The sequence below is a fragment of the Gossypium hirsutum genome, chromosome D05 (genome assembly GCF_007990345.1).
Source record: "Gossypium hirsutum isolate 1008001.06 chromosome D05, Gossypium_hirsutum_v2.1, whole genome shotgun sequence".
In the NCBI taxonomy this organism is placed as follows: Eukaryota; Viridiplantae; Streptophyta; class Magnoliopsida; order Malvales; family Malvaceae; genus Gossypium; species Gossypium hirsutum.
The window spans coordinates 45,051,466-45,067,414 of record NC_053441.1 but is presented as its reverse complement, the minus strand read 5'-3'; the positions used below and the strand labels follow the sequence as shown (position 1 = coordinate 45,067,414).

The window sequence follows — 15,949 nt, the reverse complement described above, 5'->3', positions numbered from 1 at the left end:
AAGTTGCGTTTGTCAATAAGAACTGCTGGGCTGGGAAAGACGTCAGAACAGTGGCGAGCAAAAATCCAAGAAGAAAAGGACAAGGCTGATAGATGGAACAGAGGTTTCAAGAGATGCAAAGGTGAAATGAGGCTTTAAAAAGAGTTTGTCAGAAAGCCAGAAGGAAAAGGGCGAGTTAAAGGATAGGGTGATTGTGTTGGAAAGATCTCTTCGTCAGTATCGAAGCCGAAACTCTACGATAGAGTTGAAAGCAAGCTTGAGCAAGATTGACGAAATGAAGAAAAGAATCGAAGAGCTAGAAACGGTGCTGCAAAATTGTGAAGTTCAGATCAAGCACTTGAAAGCAAACGAAAGTCGTAATAATGAACAGCTTCACCACTTTCAGAGTCAAGTTAGAAGCAGAGATCATCTTATCGAGGAAGTTGTGGTCCAGATTCGAGAAGTAGCTGATCATATACAAACTTTAGCAGTACAGGCTGACACGCTGAGTGTGAAGTACGAATTAAAATCGGATCGGGGGCAAGAATTAGCTTTGTTACTTAGAAATATTAGAGTTCTAGGTACTAGGGCAAAGTCCTATTTGTAATTCGCTTTATGTAAAGAAATTTACTTTCTAGCAAGGTTTTCTTATATGGAATTGAATCAAAATTGATGTCTTTTTTGCATTCATGCATTGCATCACTTCATATGCATTTAAAAAACGTTAAAAGATTCTAATTAGTTTACATCATTCCTCAGTTAATCTGGAAACCAATCAACCTACCCAGCACCACTACGGTACTCGATCGAAAACTAGAGACATGACCCAAAGGCTAGAACAGTTCCAGAAGGAAATGCAAGAGCAAATGAATGAGCAACTTGAGAAGATTCAACAAAAGATGATGGATAAAATAATGGAATCTCAGGGGGGTATGATGGCTAAGTTGACTCAGTTACTGACTGGAGGAGTTGACAAAGGGAAGGGCTCGGTGCTCAACATTGAATAAGGAGATAACGAGGGACCTGTATATTCCTCAGGACTTACTTCTTAACGAGCGGGGATATATCCACGCAAATCCTCCATCACTATCAAGCCCCAAGACGGTACTGAAACACCAATAAACTTTCAAGCTAGATTAGGCTCCAATCCTGGAGACAATCTTGCTAATCCTGTTATCCCTGACTTCGACTAGACAATCGAGAAAATGAATGGTGAATTACCGAAACAGCTCGAGGAAAAGTATAAATGGCTGGAGGAAAAACTTAGAGCGATGGAAGGTACTGAGAGCTACTATGGAATTGATGCTAGAGAATTGAGTTTGGTTCCAGGGTTGGTACTTCCTCACAAGTTCAAAATGCCAGAGTTCGAGAAGTACAACGGGACTAGTAGCCCCGAAGCCCATATTACTATGTTCTGCAGGAGGATGACTGGATATGTTAATAATGACCAATTGCTGATACATTGTTTTCAGGATAGCCTCACAGGGGCTGCATCCAAATGGTACAATCAACTGAGTCGTACCCAGATTAATTCATGGAGAGACCTAGCACAGGCATTTTTAAAATAGTACAGCCATGTGACTGACATGGTACCTGATAGAATTACTCTGCAGAACATGGAGAAAAAGCCTGGTGAAAGTTTCAGGCAGTACGCACAGAGATGGAGGGAGGTTGCTGTCCAAGTTCAGCCATCTCTTCTAGAAAGAGAGATGATGATGATTTTCGTCAACACATTGAAGGCACCATTTATTACACATATGTTAGGAAGCGCTACTAAAAGTTTTTCCGACATAGTTATGAATGGCGAGATGATAGAAAACGCTATCAGAAGTGGGAAAATAGATGCTGGAGAAAGTAGTAGAAGGGCGGCCTCGAAGAAGAAAGAGAACGAGGTCAACAACACAAGTTCATATTCGAAGACAGTTACAGTGAATCAGCCGGGAAAAGTGGCTGTTAATCAACAAGGATCATCAAAGCAGAGATCTGATACAAGACAAAATACAGAGAAAATTCAATTTATGCCAATTCCAATGACGTATAGGGACCTATATCAGAATCTATTCAATGCACACGTGGTTGCCCCTTTCCACTTGAAACCTCTGCAGCCTCCATACCCCAAGTGGTACGATGCAAATGCACGGTGCGACTATCACGCGAGAATTGAGGGGCATTCTATAGAACATTGTACGGCGTTCAGAAAGTTGGTGGAAAGACTTATAAGCTTGGGCGTGGTTAAATTAGATGATTCACCCAATACAGAAAATTCGTTACCTAATCATAACGGAGTGAACATGGTAGGTGGGAGCATGGGTAGAAAGATTAAGGAAGACATATCAAAGGTGAAAATTCCTTTGAGGTGGGTCTGGAAAAATATGGTAAGAAGGGGATTGATCATCCCGAGTTCAGAGAGAAGCTTCGAAAGGGTGGAAAATTACTGTGAGTTCAATCACGAGGAGGGACATGAAATCCAGGAATGCACAGATTTTAGAGCCTTAGTTCAAGACCTGGTGGATAATAAGGAGATGGAATTTTATGAAGAAGTTAAGGAGGAGTGGAGCATTTGTACATCAGAGGCTTCGAAGGTTCCAATAGTGGTGCAGCCTGTGGTCATTATTTCGCGACCCAAGAAGGATGAGGTGAGAACACCAGCAATGCCAAGGGTTATAATAGAGAATCCAAAAATCAATCAAGAGATCAAAAGGTTGATATTTCTTCGTTTTCTTATCTACTTTTTTTTACTTACTAAAGCAAATCGAAATAGAAGGTAAAATACTCACCACGATTTGCTTCTGAAATGTCACGGGCGATTGAGGTAACCGTCTCCGAGGATAGACGGTCGGAAGCCAAATAGTTTATTGAGATTTGGGCCCTCTCCATCAAGATTTTGGCAATTTTGGGGCTAGATTCGGTTTTAAGGGCTTTGGAAGGGTCAGATCTGAAATTTTTGGCTCTCCGACCACCGCATACGGTGGCGCCGCCGCCGGTGGCTGGTGGTCGGCGTGGTGGCTGACAGCCGGACCTCTGGTCAGATGAACTGAAAGGGGAGAGAGCTCCTGAAAGTTTTTTTTTTGTTTTTTTCAAAAATGGGTTTCAAATGAATTTTTTTTTTGGAAAATTGGTGGTATTTATAGGGCACCAAAACGGCGTCGTTTTGGAAAGCCCCCAGACCCCCAAAACAGCATTGTTTTGAGTACACGACCCAACTCCGACCCGATCCACTTTAGGATCCGCGTGTTTTTGAGCGGAGGGGCAAATTGCGCTTTTAGCCCCTCTGCCTTTTAACATATTTCCAATTAAGTATTTTTGTTTTTTAATTCGGCCTTTAATTTATTTTAAATTCCAATTTAATCCTTTTGAACGGCGCCGTTTTAGAGGAGAAGGGAAAATTGCCCTTCCAGCCCCTCTATGTAATTCGCGCGTTCAATTTGGTCCTCCAGACTTTATTTATTTGCAGATTCACCCCTATTTTTTTACTTGCGACCCAATTTAGTCCTTTTTTCCATATTTTTCTTAAAATCAGTATTTCTGATAATTTTTTTATGAAATTATTATTATATATATAAATATGTTTCTTTTGTATGTATTTATACCTTAAAAAACTAATATTTTTCGTATATTTATAGACAAATGTTTTATTTAATTAATTTTGATATTATTTTAAGTATTTTTAAACTTATATATTTGTATGGGTACATGTGTACATTTTTTTGTTTATTTCAATCATTTGTCTATTAATTTAGGTTTACACATTTTTTTTATTATTATCTTGCCCATTTATTTGATATTTTGCATGCCATTATTTTATTCATTTGTTCATATATTTGCATTATTTCTATGCTATCGTAGTATTTATTATTGCATTATATATTTAATGTAGCATAACATTACATTTTTTTACTCGATTTTTAAAATCAAACTTTTTCAAAATAGGGATAATGCTTGTATTTAGGATTTTCAAGAAAATTGAGCCCTAACGTATTGGGTTCCGATTTTCTTCGTTAAATCTAACATTCGAGCATTCTTCTTTAATAAAAAATAAGAGTTCATTATTGGGAATTCAACACGTTGTGTCCTAACGTATTGGATGTGACGCATTGATTTCTCGAAATGAAGATTTTTCTAAAAATTAATAAAGGAAATATTCCGAGTTTGGGATTTTAAAGGAATTGTGCCCTAACGTATTGAGCCGCGATTTCTTAAATCTTGGATAAATGGATATTCTTTTAATTTTTTTATTCGAGTACTCTGACCTAATTCATTTTGGAAGAAATTAGAATGTTGCGCCCTAACGCATTGGGTGTGGCATTTTTGCTTCTCTAAATTGAGAAGGGTCTTAATACGCAACGTTTTAAGTTTTTTAAAGATTATATTTTTTTCCTTAAGACACTAATTAATTAATTAGGTACCAATTTTGGGCGTTACGAGGGTGCTAATCCTTCCTTGTACGTAACTGACTCCCGAACCCATTTTTTAACTCGTAGACCAAAACCGTTTTTTAGGTGATCCAATCACACCTCAATAAAAGATTGGTGGCGACTCCTAATTTTCATTTTTTAAAGTCGACAACCTAAAATTTTTATTTTTTTCAAAAAACGGTTTCGACATAGGCATCACAATCACTGGTTACTTTCCATCCCTTGACTCTATATTTAAAAATATGATCGCAGTAAAAAAAAAGATATGATCTACTTTTTAATTAGAGTGATAACAAATGTATGTAAAATATAGTAAAAAATGGTAAGTAGACCTCTCTAGTCCCTTTCAATTGAAAAAATGAGCAAATTGGTCCATTTCAAAAAATTAAAGCAATTTAATCCTTGTCAATTTCGAAATTGAGCAACTAAGGACAATTAATCATGATGTTAATGTTTTCCATCAATTGCACATGATTTTGATTGGTCTAATAACAAAGTTATCCTGTAACATTTGTATAAATGTGTAAATGTTGTGGTTGAATTTGTTGAATTTTTTAGAATTAAGGTTAAAATGACAATATATAAACATTAAAGGCTAAATTTTTTTTATATCAATCAAAATCATATACAATTGATAGAAGACATTATATCACCATGATTAATTATCTTTAGTTATTCACTTTTAAAATTGACAGAGATTAAATTGTTTTAATTTTTTTGAAAGTCACCAATTTTCTCAATTTTGAAATTGAAAGGGACTGGAGAAATCATTTTACCAAAATAATTTAAAAATAAATATATAAATGAAATGAGATAATGACAAAATTCAAACTCTACTAGTGAAATTTAAAAAAAAGTATTAGACATTTACTAAATACTCACTTTTTAAAAAAAAATACAAATCCTAATTAATGGACTAGCCATTACTGATATACTTTCCATTCGTTTAAACGCGATTTATCATTAAATTGGATTTTAAAAACCCAATGTTTTAAACCGCAATAGTGTTTAATTTACCAAGAAATAGTGATAGTGTATACAAAATAGATATGAATTTATTGTAATATTCACAAGTGTTTACAAATACCACATATTATGAATTTATTTACTATTAATTATGTATGATGTAGTGTTTTGTCATAAATGTCACGTTATTTGATTCACAACATCAAAGAGGTATCACACTTAAATAATCTATTACATATTATTATTACTATTAATATTACAATTAAAATATATAAGTCTTTGTATTCTTTGTATATTTAGAATTTAGTCTCTATACTTTTATTTTCAAATATTGAATCCCTCTACTTTTTAGATTTTAAAATTTAAGTCTAATTGGTTAAAATTCTTTTGTTAAATTAATTGATGTGACATTTTGAAATTAAAAAAAAAACTAACTTAATATATATGTAACTAAAAATAAATTGACATTTTGTAATTAATCTAAATTTAGCATAAAAATTTTAACATTCATAATAAGATTTGAATTTTAAAATTTTAAAAATAGAACTAAATCCCTTCAAATAAAAATAGAGAAACTGCAATACACCGTCAAATAAATATGTACCTGAATATAAAATAATAATATTTTTTTATACATGTTATATATTTCTATTAAATATTTATTCTAACTATAATTTTACTTTATATTTCAGGGAAAATGTTACTCGGGAAGAAAATTAAAGATTTTTAAATAATTACAAATCAAGTTAGATTTCAATTTTAAAATTTTTTAATTTCATGTCATTTTATTTTTTGTGCAACTACTCATTTCTTTTCCATATATTAAAAACCTCCTTTCATTGTTTTATAAATTATTTTCAACACTCACAGATGACATATATATTCTCCATCACTACTTATTTATTTACATAGTCCAAGTATCACACCATAATAACTTCATTCATAAACATTAAAGAATGTATTATCTTTGCAATATTACAATTATATAATATCTCATTAAAATTATACACTCAATTAATCTATACATCGCAAGAAAATATAAATTAATTAAAAACTATTTAATATTATATAAAAAATTTCATCATTACAAACATATGAGCATTCATTCCAAATCAAATCTTGTATTTCCATTATACTCTAATATATTGGCTTATTATGATTTAAATAAATAATGTAAACCCTAATTAAAAACCAAAATTTGAATGAATGCTGGTTTACTATAACATTGTAAACCCTATTTAACATAACATTCATTTTATGTGTTGTATTCAATTTAAATGAATTTAACTATATATGGTAAAAGCTTATCAGCAATTAATCAAAACGTAGTTGTTGCTTCTGTAGTAAACAATGGATCCATATATATATATATATATATATATATTAGGTTGTGCTGAAATGAGTAATGTGAGGCGTCCTTTCGAATATAATTTGCCGAGTATTTTAATAATTCAAGACACTGTAATTAGGTTGATAAATTAATGCACCATGAATTAATTTACAAACCTACTTAGTTATTGGATAAAAAAACATACATAGTTAAAACAATAATTTATTATGTAAAAAATAGCTTTTTTATTAATTTATAAACATGGATAATTAAAACAATTGAAATAATTGAATAATACAGTAATTTTATATATTCATTTGGAAAAGGAAATAGTAATTCATATAATTGAATGAAATCATTGACTATGACTAATCATTTTTAAAAGGCAATTTTAGAAAAGAATTTTAAACTGAATTGAAAATTTTAACATAATTATTTAGGGTTTTCAACATTTAAATAAAAATTATGAAAACTATGGATGTTGATCAAAATTAAGATAAATTTTGATGTACCTTAAATTTTAATAGTAACTAGAAATAGAGTTATATTTTATTTATATTTCTTATGCCTATAAATAGAGGCTTTAAAGAAGCTTTGTAAATATTCTGATTGATCAATAAAATACTCTTTCGTTTTATTTGTTCTTTAATTAATTACAGATATAAAATAAACTTTAAAAAGTGTGATTTATAATAGATTTCTAAAATGATTTAATTTCCTAATGTATTTCTTAATTAAGTAAATTTAATTAGATATAAATAATGATGACAAATGATAAATTTAAGTTTATCTAAAATTTCTGCTTCTACAATATAATATATAATTTATTAAAAAACTATACATTAGACTATTAAAATATACCTGTCAAAAATATTTAAGACATCAATAAACTCAAAAGAATATATCAAAATATACAAGAGCACTGATAGATACCAATATCATAAAAATATATGACAATATCTTTTATCGGAATGCAATAAAACAAAATTCCAACCTTTAAGCTAATCCGATCATAAATAATGATTTCTTTAATCGTACAGCAATTTTAGTAATTAGTTTTATAATCTTAAAATTAAACATTAATTTCAAAGTTTTACATGAATAACCCACTAATCTAATTTTATATATATAGATAGACTTCTCAAAACCCCGAAACTTTTCAAAGGATCAAAATTGATGTATTCCCCCTAATTATTAGAGTTTTGGTTGTTAATCACATCAAAGGTCTTTGATTTTATAGATAATTTATTGGAAATATACTTGCATCTAATCGAATGAAATTTTCTATAGTTGATTTGTTGTTCTCCTCAATATGATGAAAATTGTTTTAATATGATTGTATAAATGAACTGAATTAAAATTAAAATTACAATTTATTATGGGGGAAATTCATGTGCTTTATTGTACAGTTTACATAATTTTTAGAATTTGAATTCCGTAATTCATTGTTAAGAAATAGTTAGATAGAAAGATATAGAAAAGAAAACTCACACCAAATGGATAACAAGTTAACCTAATTTATTGGAAGGCAAGAAGGTCATTGAGTGGACTATTAGATGAAGATTTCCACTGACTTTTCGAAGAATTGAAGCCAAGAATAGTTTCATTAGTTAAGATATTGAATCTTCATTAAGTATTTCTTAGACTTAAATAATCATATTTTGACCTAACCAACATTACTAACCTTCCCTTGATAGCAAATACAATTTGTTTCTAGTTAAGGATTAGCTATAAATATTTTTGGTAGGCACAATATACATAATCTCTAAAATGTGATGTTGCTAATTTCTTTAGGTTATTATGAGTTCTTGGAAACAATGATTTTACTAAACGAAGATGGAGATGGTGATGATTCTCGATTTTTGAGGATCGAAACACCAAAAAAGTGAGGTTTGAGGATGTTTCGGATGCACCTGAGGTGGACATGGCAATGGATCTTGATCCATCTCCGAAAATATCTATGTCATGGAAGGACAAACTTCTAGGGGTAGGATCAACTAGTTCTGACAAGGAATTCATGGAATCTAATGGTGGAAGAGATGAAGATCTTATTTTATTAGAAGATAATGTAATAAGAACCACCGTTAATGGGATCCGGGCAATAGATTTCTCAGACCAAGTCAAGCAGATTGTAACACTCCAAATCCGGCCTAGAAGTTAAGGTCGGATTATAGAGGTTACAACACTCATAAAAACATTCTGGATTAATTTACGCAAAAACTTAGTTTTAATTCCAGAGCAATAAAGTTATTAATTTATCTAAAACACAAGTTTTCAGAAGAACGCATGTAAGCACTTAGACGAAAATCTTGTTTTATTAATTTTATAAAAGCAATCCCGAATGTTTAACCGATTGAGTTGTAAAAAGTCGTAATTAATTTAAAAACCTTGTAGCGGAAAAATACTTTTAAAATTCTTATCTCTTAAAATCATAAGATCCATTAGTTATGTCGTCTTGGGTGAGTTTACTAGTTTTAAATAAAACATCCATGAAAACAAATACCAAAACAAATTAAATTTCAAAGACCGTAAAGTCTAAAATTAAAAACCAAATCAACTTATACCAAATTGTGTGAACTGAGCTCCGGAGTCACCACCAAGTCCTAAGTCAGAAGTACACCTGAAATGAATCTAACAGATGAGTAAGCTAGAAGCCTAGTGTGTGACTCGGCCCACAAACAGATGTACATAAATAACAGTCACATTATCAGTTACAGATTTAACATATACTCATATACAAAATCAGATATATATTTTTATAATCAAATACAAATGCAAACACCAATATCGAAACATATTCTTACTCATAACGTACACATATTCAAATAACATATCAAAATGTCACAATAGATCTAGACACATTTATCGTGTCGGACAATCATAATTTTTAGAATTATATATATCGAATCATAATTTCATATCAGAACAGAACAAATCTTACCCCCCATCCATTGCACACCAACTCCATCCAACCAATCACACCAAATAGGACTACAAGAGTCCATCCATCCAATCACACCGGGTCATGGTGGTATGCCACTCATAATGATGCAGCTGAGCTGCTAGATAGATATTGCGGTTTAACAGCCAAAATTGCAATAATACTGCCAAAAAACACTTCCTCCATCATATCAAAACCCATCCCGGTGCAAATGCAAAATCATATTAACTTACATACATAACATATAGGCGGTATGCCATGCATACCTAAACACATATTTTACTGAGCATAACACAACACATAACTTATATAGATTGTATCATATCTTATTTCTTATACTAACAGTTATTCCATATAAATATGTCATGCGTAATCAAACACATAATTACGTTTTTAGAGTTACCAGAATAGAGATCGTATTTATATTTTTCATGTACCTTAACCATATTATGTACTAACACATATTGACAACTGTCACATCTCGGGTCTTATATAAGTCAAACAAATCCCACGAAAGATCTAATTACACATTTCTATGTCAAATGGGCCTAAATGAAACTTTTTTAAACAATGGGCCCACATTGCCTAATTGGCCAGCCCATGTGGTCCACACGGCCTACCTAACCAGCCCATGTGCCCCACACGACCTACCCAAGTTGCCTGTGTAATCGCACACGGCCAACCACATGCCTATGTAGCGCACACGACCACATGATGCAAACTGCCACTGCACCAGAACAGGCTTTTAGCGGCATTTTTAGTGGCATTTGGATAAAAAATGGCGCTAAAGATCGAGCATTAGCAGAGCTTTTTGGAAAACGCCGCTAAAGATCGAGCATTAGCGGCGTTTTATGAAAAACGCCGCTAAAAATAAGCATTAGCTGCTGCGTTTTCCAGAAAGCGCCTCAAAAAACTTAAGCCCAACGACGCCATTTTCTGAGCTTTCGGGTGCTTTAGCGATGTTTTTGAGAAAGCGCCGCTAATGCTCAGGGCTTTAGCGGCGTTTTTGAGAAAGCGCCGCTAATGCTTAGGGCTTTAGCGGCGTTTTTGAGAAAGCACCGCTAATGCTCATGGCTTTAGCGGCATTTTTGACAAAGCGACGCTAATGCTAATGGCTTTAGCAGCGTTTTTGAGGAAGCACCTCTAATGCTCAGGGCTTTAGCAGCGTTTTTGAGAAAGCGCCGCGAATTCTCTTTTTTAGCGGCGTTTTCTAAAAAGCGCCGCTAATTCTTAGGGATTTAAAATAATTTAAATATTTGTTAAAAATGGAAAATTTAAAATACAATTATTTAAAATAATTTTAAAGTTTCTTGGATACATTACTGATTTTTTTAATTTATATATTAAATAATTTCTTATATAATCGTAAAAGAGATAGTATTAATTTTAAAATATTGAATTAATTATCACTATAGTTTAGGGTTTTTAGTTTAGGGTATATGGTTTAGAGTTTAAGATTTAGGTGTTACCATTTTAAGGTATATGAATTATGGGTTTAGGGGTTATGGTTTATGGTTTAAAGGCTAGGGTTTAAGGTTTAGTTACGTGTTAAGGGTTTTTGGTTTTAGGGTTTATGGTTTAGGGTTTAGATTAACTAGTGTTTTCTAATTTATATATTAATTAATTTCTTATATAATTGTAAAAGAGATAATATTAATTTGGTTCTTCAAAATCGATATAAGCTATATCCAAGGATATCCCTATCTTATCCCATCCCGATTCAGTATTTTTAGTGCTCGGTTCAGTTTTTTATCCAGTTCAGTTTTTTGCGTGTTTTGCCTTGCCCCCGCCGTGATCAAATAATTATATATGGATTTAGGGATTATGGATTAGGCATTATGGTTTAAGGGTTGGGATTTAAGGTTTAGAGGTCAGGAGTTAGGGGTTAGGGGGTTAAGAGTTAGGGGTTTAGGGATTCAAGGGTCGGGTTAGGGTTTAGGGTTTAGATTAATTAGTTTTTTATTTATATATTAAATATGTTCTTATATAATTGTAAAAGAGATAATAATAAATTTAATATATTAAAATTATGAGTATAGTTTATATTATTTAAGTGATATATAATAGATAGACTTTATGTATATTGAATGGCTAATTTAGGGTTTAATGTTTATTTGAGATTAGTTAAATGATACAATGTTATACAATTAATTAATACTTTTATATTTAAAAATATTTAATCTAAACCATTTGATATATTTGATATGAATATATAGGTAATTATTATTTTTTAAATAATATGAAGAGACACCTAAAAGCTTACTATAATTGTAAAAGAGATAGTATTAATTTTAAAATATTGAATTAATTATGATTATAGTTTAGGGTTTATAATTTATGGTATATGGTGTAGGGTTTAAGGTTTAAGAGTTACTATTTTAAGGTTTATGGATTATGGGTTTAAGGATTACGGTTTATGGTTTATTGTTTAAGGGTTGAGATTTAAGGTTTAGGGGTTAAGGGTTTAGGGGTTATGTTTTATGATTTACGGTTTAAGGGATAAGGGTTTAGGGTTTAGATTAATTAGTGTTTTTTAATTATATATTAAATAATTTCTTATATAATTGTAAAAGAGATCATATTAATTTTAATATATTAAAATTATGATTATAGTTTAAATTATTTAAGAGATAATCGATAAACTTTATATATATTAAATGGTTTAGGATTTAAGGTTTACTTGAGATTTGTTAAATGATGAAATTTTATACAATCAATTAATGCTTTTATATTTAAAATAGTTAATCTAAACCATTTGATATATTTAAATATTTGATTTAAAAAAAACATTGATAAATAAATAAAAAAAGTAACAGATTGATATGGATAGGTAACTATCTATTTTGGATAGGACCAAATTATAACAAATAAAAATGAAATACAAAAACTAAAAATTATAATTTTATCTAATTCTTTTAAATATTACTTAAAATTTTTTTTAAAAAATATTTATTTAAAATTTATATGAAAGATAAAATAATTTAATATAAAAAATTGTAAAAATGTTGAGTTTTAACGGCATTTTTGCAAAAGGTAAACAATAGTGGCGTTTTTGCTGAAAATGACACAAAAAAAGTTGAGCAATAGTGGCGTTTTTATTCCAGACGCCGCTAAAAGTCGAGCAATGATATTTTTGTTTCAAACGCCACAAATATTTATTTGCAAAACGGCGGCGTTTTGTAATTATATTTTTTTAAATGAAAATCTTTCTTTTTTTTTCCTTCTTTTTCCCAAAATCGATCCCCCCAATTTTTCCCCCCCAATTTCCCCAAATCGGCAGCCCTTTGCAGCCCATACCAGCTAATTTTGTTCTTTCTTCTTCCTGATTTTTTATTTTCTCGGTTGTGGCAGTAGTTTTTTTTTTGAACGATTTCACGATTTCGCGATTTTTTATTTGGGTTTTTATTTGTCGAGAACTTTCTTTGGTTTCTCCATTAAAAATTGTTATCTTCTCTTTTTTTTTTACCCTTTTCATTTTCATCGTATCCATTTGTCTGTCATCATGCACCTATTTTCCATCTTAGCTAAGACGGTAAGTTCTTATACATTTGCTCTTTCTTTTTCCTCATTTGGATTTTGGTTAAATGGAAAGTGTAGGAAAAAAGTAGCTGAAAGTTCTGGGTTTTGCTTGGTTGATTTTCTTTTTGTTTCACATTTTCTTACTGACAAAACAAAGGGTAAAGGTAGAAAGTTATTTTCCAGTATCTATGAGGATTTGCATATACAATTTACTTAAGTATTTTTCTCCTTTTTCTTCTTCTTATTATTATTTAGGCTGCGATGCCGGTTTTTTTTTGTGGAAATTTGGATTTGAATACTGTATTTTAGATTTCTAAAGTTTCTTTTAGTAGTGTAAATCTGCAATTCGTTGTGATGTTTGGATCGGGACCGGGGACGAATTTCATGTTTGCTTCAATATCTTGCAGATTTGGGATGTTCTTTCAAACAAAGAAGTGATAGATATTATAGAATCTGCCCCAGCTTGTTCGTCTGCTGGTCGAACCTTGGTTCAAACAACAGTTCGAGCATGGAGATACAAGTATCCGACTTCAAAAGTTGATGACTATGCTGTTGTAATAATAAGGTTTTCTGTTGCAACGCATGAATTATGAAAGGTAGAGAAAGATGAGAAAATTATGACTGTGATGTGATGTTGTATTAGTTAAAAAATGGGATTTCTTGGAAATTTTCTGGTTAAGTGGGATCTTGATTGCATCTTGTGATTTTGGTTAGAGTTTGCTAGAATTTTGGTTTAGTGTCGTGTGGAAATATTAATCCAACATAGTACTCTCTGAGTCTGTCTTACATGAAACTTAAAAGATGAGAAAAGAAAAGAAAAGAAACTCTTAATTATTGTTGTTGTTCTCGAGTAGCAACAATTATTTCTATTGTTCTTGATTAGCAAAAAAAGGTGGTTAATGATCTGAATTTATGTTTCTCAACTACTGAAATGGATGAAGAAATAGAAGAAAATATAAATTCTAGGTTTAAGAGCTAAAAGCTCCTTGAATATCCGGAGTTGATTGCTTCACGTAATCTATATCTTTTACTTGCTGTATAGTTTCTAAATTTTAAACTCCTAGTATGATGGTGGACTCTGTTTAAATAGTATATGATTTATTGCAGAACAAATTAAGACTAGATTAACATCAAAATTTATGTAATGTCAGCTTAAATATTCAGAAGACTTCTAAAATTGAACTAAAGCTCGGTAAAAATGGGATCTACCTTCTACCTACAAACATAAAATTAGTATTGTTCAATTAGTAGAAGTATACAAGTTTCATAAAATTCCTCGTCCATGGACATGTGCTAAATTAAAGGCTTCAGCATTTTATCTTCCTTTTCTACCTTGTTTTAAGATTCTTTGTTGCACTTAACGGCATGAAACCTTGCATTAGTAATTGTCATTGTTCATGGGTTAGAAAGACAAGTGCCAAAATAGGCTTTGAGAAGTTTTAAACTATGATACAAATATGATTAGGTTTATATGCATATAAATAGCATTCAGATAGGCTTCAGAAGAACAAATAGCAAAAAGTCTTAACAAGGTTGCAATGTCTCTGCTGATTGTTCTGTGGTGGATTATATGATAGGAAGTTGACGACAGTTGCATATGTTTAATATTTGAATACTCCTTTTTTCATCGAAGATGTTAGTATCTTGATTTCTGTTTTCTTTTTCTAATATTTCATTGTTATCTATTACAGGATCAGATGCAATGGATTATTTCTTCCCCACCCCCTTTTTTATGATTTAAATTTCAGCCATGGTAGAAGGTTCATCGAATTGGGCACTACCACTCTAGGAATTTACTATTTTTTAATTAAGAAAATATGATCTCTTGATTTATGGTACAAGAAATGGTTTCTTAATTTTAATTTCATTGTTTTTGGATATTGACATTTTTGGTTCTAATGAGTATAAATATCATAGGAACTGGAATAAGTTGAGCAGTTACGTGGACTGCCATCAATATGCCCAACTCCAATATGCCATCAATATTGTTTTTCGTGTTCCAATGTTTGGAAGCCGAGTATTGGATTATAGCTTGACTTTTATAAATTATATGACAAAATAATGTTTCTGGTGCATATTTTGGATCTCAAGCACTTTGGTGTGAAGTGCATTCATACAATAAGATTTCAGTTTAAATCTGAATGCAATTGTTTATTATTGTTAACACATATGTCTTGTTTTTCCGTGAACAGCATGGGAGCTTTTCATCTTAGTGCGGGAACTAAAGGTATATAAATAGATTTCTGTCGTTCATAGCTCCATTGATTGGTGTAGTTTCTCGTTCTGTCTGCTAAACTTGCATATTCCTTTGTTCTCTTCAAAACTTTAGGAGAACGATATAGTTTACCTAATTCACGGGTAATGATACATCAGCCTCTTGGTAGAGCTGAAGAAGGTCAAACTGATATTGATATTCAAGTATTATGCTTTTTTACTCAACCAGCCTTGTGTTTAAATTTTGTACTTCCTTCCTTACCCTCTGTATGAATATTAAACATGATTCTCAGGCAAATGAAATGCTGCATCATAAGGCTGACTTAAATTTAAACATTTTCCTGACACACGCTGCATTATTGTTGAAGTCAGCATGTTTTGTTTTGTTTTGTTTTGTTTTTGCCATTACAGCTGTTGTAGTTATGTAAAGAGAATGGGGCCTGCCAATAATAATGAGCATGTAGGCACTAAATCTGTAGTTCAAATTCGAAGCCATGCTCAAAAGTTTTTCTCTAAGTCTCATTGCATTGAGTTCATTACAAGATTTCCTTGATTAAGTAGATGTATTATATCTTTTATTACCAA

At 31.2% G+C, this 15,949-nt stretch overlaps 1 long non-coding RNA gene across 1 annotated transcript; it reads left to right on the top strand.

The window, feature by feature from the left end:
- Positions 1 to 12,853: 12,853 nt before the first annotated feature.
- Positions 12,854 to 15,698, top strand: LOC107890405 (uncharacterized). The gene is made up of 3 exons (XR_001681940.2): positions 12,854 to 13,163; positions 13,558 to 13,746; positions 14,842 to 15,698. It is a non-coding gene; the product is annotated as an uncharacterized lncRNA (long non-coding RNA).
- Positions 15,699 to 15,949: the final 251 nt, after the last annotated feature.